The sequence below is a fragment of the Crocuta crocuta genome, unplaced genomic scaffold (genome assembly GCF_008692635.1).
Source record: "Crocuta crocuta isolate KB4526 unplaced genomic scaffold, BGI_CrCroc_1.0 scaffold1660, whole genome shotgun sequence".
NCBI lineage: Eukaryota > Metazoa > Chordata > Mammalia > Carnivora > Hyaenidae > Crocuta > Crocuta crocuta.
This window is the reverse complement of record NW_027529167.1, coordinates 98,960-103,473: the sequence shown is the minus strand read 5'-3', so window position 1 is coordinate 103,473 and position 4,514 is coordinate 98,960. Positions and strand designations below refer to the sequence as shown.

General features: G+C 35.8%; 1 pseudogene; it reads left to right on the top strand.

The window, feature by feature from the left end:
* Positions 1–2,645: 2,645 nt before the first annotated feature.
* LOC144226104 (ferritin light chain pseudogene) lies at positions 2,646–3,798 on the top strand (annotated as a pseudogene).
* The last annotated feature ends 716 nt before the right edge of the window (positions 3,799–4,514 follow it).

Sequence of the window (4,514 nt, the reverse complement as noted above, 5' to 3'; positions counted from 1 at the left end):
ATGACTAATCATTAATTAATGATTAATAATCCATTCAGTTTATCACTATCCTTAACTTTTAAAAATAACTACCTATATGCTAGAAGAAGAAAAATAAACTAATACTAACTCATTTTAGTACAAGGAAAACTAGTGCTTGCAGCTACTTCACTCCAAATCACACAGGAAACACCACTTAGAAAAAAAATAGGCAACATTTTCTCCAAGTTCCTAAGTAGGCAGATCAATATTTAATATATTCCATTAAGGTACTTTATAATCTAGTACTTAAACTACATCAAAATGGTAACCAAATTATAAATTTATTTTCACCACTAAAAAAGTTATACACATAAGGGTTTGAATACATCTTTCCATGTACTTTCTAGTCAAATTACAATACAGACATTCTGACAGGAGAAACCACATAATTTCTAAGTAAATATCCAAGTTATCAGAGGGTTTGGCTGCCTTTGTCAGCACTTAGATTCCTGATTTTGTTATCATAAATATATAAATGGCTTTAGTAGTAAAGAGAACAAGCAAAGCAAAGTGAACAATAATATATGAAAACTCTAGAATTCAGTACTTGTGAGCAAATCATTAAAGAAGTATTTAAGTCACCAGTCATGCCTCATTCACCATAAGCAGGTCAAGAAGAAAGAAAATTAACTTACAGTAAACAAGAACTTCCTTGGACTCCATGAAAATGTTTAGAAGAATAGGGTGAATTTATACTTCTAAATAAACACAGATATCTGCTACTAGTTGGTAGAATCCTCAGCTCTGTCTCTTGCTCACACCACCTCACCAAACATATGACCACAGACACTCCTTCCCAACAGCTGACTTTTAATCCTGTCTGTAAGTTTAAAGAAGATCTTTTAAAAAATATGTTGCATGTAATAATGAAATTTCCAAGAAGAAACTATATTAAATATCATCCTCTAGCTCTATCTCCCTACATGTTCCTCAAAAAAGATTGACTTAATTTGTGAGCTTAACCACATAATTAGCTTCACATCCATTGCTCCATTGAATATATTAAAACTACCCAACACAATTCTCTTCTTTGAGCTGGCAGATGCACACTCTGGGATATAACACAAATGTCAAAGCCATTGGGATGCTACTGAAGATGAAACATTAATGTTATAAAGGCAACTGATAGAGTATGCTACTTCCAGGAAATAAATAAATACTATCTAATTCAGTCTTCCCCACAACTCAAAAGCCTAGAACCAGTGGTTGGCAATGATACTATAGACATTCCAAAGATATCCCCTAGCTGCTGTTTTTCTCTGCAATGTCATGTAGACATGAAAAAGTTATTTTCACCTAACTCCCTAAAATGCTAAAAATTCATGGCCACAGGTTTTACTTACAGAAAATAATTTTAATTACCAAAAAAATCATTAGCTCTTTCTTCTTTTTTTACATGTCACAAAGCATCAAGTTTTTTGTTTATCAGCCTTATCACCTACAAATTATATTTGTGGAATAGTTGCATAAAAGAAGGTGAACATTTTTTCACCTGTATCAACAAAACATAAAAGTACTACATTTAAGGGGTGCCAGGGTGGCTTAGTCGGTTAAGCGTCCGACTTTTGCTTAGGTCACGATCTCGCGGTTCGTGGGTTCGAGCCCCGCGTCAGGCTCTGTGCTGACAGCCAGCTCAGAGCCTGGAGCCTGTTTCAGTCTGTGACTCCCTCTCTCTCTGACCCTCCCCTGCTCACACTGTCTCTCTCTCTCTCTCTCCTAGAAATAAAAATTTAAAAAAAATTTTAAAAAAGTACTACATTTAATTTTTCATAAAATATTGTCCCTAAAGTTTTATACACATAACAAAATCCTCATCTAAATATTATCAATAACTAATATTACTTAACACAAATTTAGTGAGCCTACCATGTGCCAGGCACTATGCTACATTCTAGAGATTTTAAAAAATGATGATATACTCTTTTATAAAAAAAAAAAAGTATGCAATAAATGTAGCAGTTCTTCCAGAGGTATCCAATAATGTTACTGCACTCTCAAATTCTCCCTTTAAAATAAAATTTTTAAGACACCTCCATTTGCATAGAATGGTTTTTTTTTTTATTTTGGAGAATAAATTTAACAAAACTAGTATAAGCTTTATACACTAAAAACCACAAATATTATTGAAAGAAATTAAAGATATAAATAAGTGGAAATATATCCTATATTCCAATAATTAGAAGATAATATTGTTAGGATGGCAAGCCAATCACATGATTTACAGATTCAATATGACCTTTATAAAAATCCCAACTGTTTTTCTTAAAGAAATTGACAAGCTGATCCTAAAATTCATATGGAAATACAAGTGACCCAGAATAACCAAAACAATCTTTGAAAAGAGAAACATCATTGAATAATTTGTACTTTCTCGTTTTAAAACCTACTACAATAATCAATTCAGTGTGATACTGGTATAATGAAAGGATATAGATGGATGGAGTGGAATTGAGAGTCAGGAAATAAACTGTTACATTTATAGTAAATTGATTTTCAACAGTGGTGCCAAGACAATTCAATAAAGAATAGTATTTTCAGCAAATGGTTTTATGACAACTGATTATTCACATGCAAATTAATGGATTTAATCCATACCTCACACTATATATAAAAATTAAATCAAAATGGGTCAAAATCCTGCAGGTAAGAACCAAAACTACAAAACTCATAGGAGAAAACAGGTGTGAAACCTCCATAACAATAGGTTAAGCAATGGTTTCTTACATATGACATCAAAGCATAAGCAACCAAAGGGAAAAAAACTCAATCAAACTTTGTTCTTCTAACTATCAATAAAGTCAAAAGGCAACCCAAAGATGGAATATTTACAAATAATATATATGATAACAGTATGTTATCTACAATATATAAATATCACAAATCAACGACAGAAAGACAAACCTCCCAATTTTAAAATGGACAAAGATTTGAACAGACATTTCTCCAGAGAAGACATAACAAATGGCCAATAAGCACATGAATAGATGCTCAACATCATTACTCATGAGGGAAATACAATTCAAAACCACAATGAGGCAGCATGCCCTGTGATCCCACAAATCTGTCTCTTGCTTCAACAGTGTTAGGATGGAACAGACCCAGGGACACCCTTTTTATAAGCCTCTGACCACTCTCCAACCTGTATTCCAGTTGCAACCTTCAGATTCATCTTGTCAGCCACCCTCTGCCTCCACGACCAGCCAACACCCTATTTTGAGGTTAGTTCCTTATTACTGATGAACCATGAGCTTCCACACAGAATTCATCAGAATTATTCTACCAAGATGGACACCACTGTCAATCGCCTCATCAACATGCATCTGTGGGTCACCTTTACCTACATCTCTCTGGGTTTCTATTTTGACTATGACAATGTGGCTCTGGAGAACATGGGCCACTTCTGCAAGTTGGCTGAGGAGAAGCCTGAAAGTGCTGAGCATGTGTTAAAGATGCAAAACCAGTGTGGTAGCCATATGCTCTTCTTGGATGTGCAGAAGCCATCCTAACATGAGATAAACCCTACTCATGGAATGCCATGGAAGCTGCCCTTGTTCTGAAGAAGAACCTGAACCAGGCCCTATTGGATCTGTATGCCCTGAGTTCTGCATGTATGCCCAGGCAGACCCTCATCTCTTGGGAACGTCTTCTTAGATGATAAAATGAAACTCAAGAATATCAATAAGATGGGTGACTACCTGCTATCCTTCACTGGCTGGCTGCCCCCAGGCTGGGCTGGGTGAGTATCTCTCCAAAATGTTCACCCTCAGTCATGACTAGGAGCCTCTGAAGTCCAACCGCCTTTGAGGGGCACCTCTGGCCTCTCCTGGGTGCCAAGACTAGTGCCTGAGCCTCTCTGTGAAGCCATTAGGAGGCTTTTTAACCACCCTAGAATCCTCTCCTAAGCTGGGAACCAAATGGAAACCACAGAACTTTCTGCAGAAAAAAAAATACACAAATACACTTTGCTCCAAAAAATTGTGGCAACAATAAAAGACAGACAATAACAAGTGTTGACTGGGATCGAGAGAAACTGGAATACATTGCTGGTAAGAATGAAAATGGTGTACCCACTCTGAAAAAATCTGGCAGTTCTTCCCAAGTTTTATAAAAGTCTGTATAAAAATGAGTAAATAGAAAAGAGAAACAGAATGGAAAGCATCAATGATGTTTTAGAGCAAACCTGTATGTAGGTAACTTCCAATCTAATAGTGAACAATGGAAACCCAAAATTGATCTAGATCTCTCATGTAAAATTCAACCAATAGGAAAACAAATAATAATAGTATTTTGAACTGCTCACATTAGTACTCTCTTCATGTCTTCATTCCTAACAGCCCACTTAGAAAACTGCTAAGGCTGTGAAACTAGTGATTTTATAAATCTATCCCCAGCTCTACCACCTCTAAAGACAGAAGGGAGTTTTGAGAGAGGCCAGTAAGAAAGAGCCACAGAAACAACAGATGCTCTGAACAACTGGGGAGAGAGACCTGAAC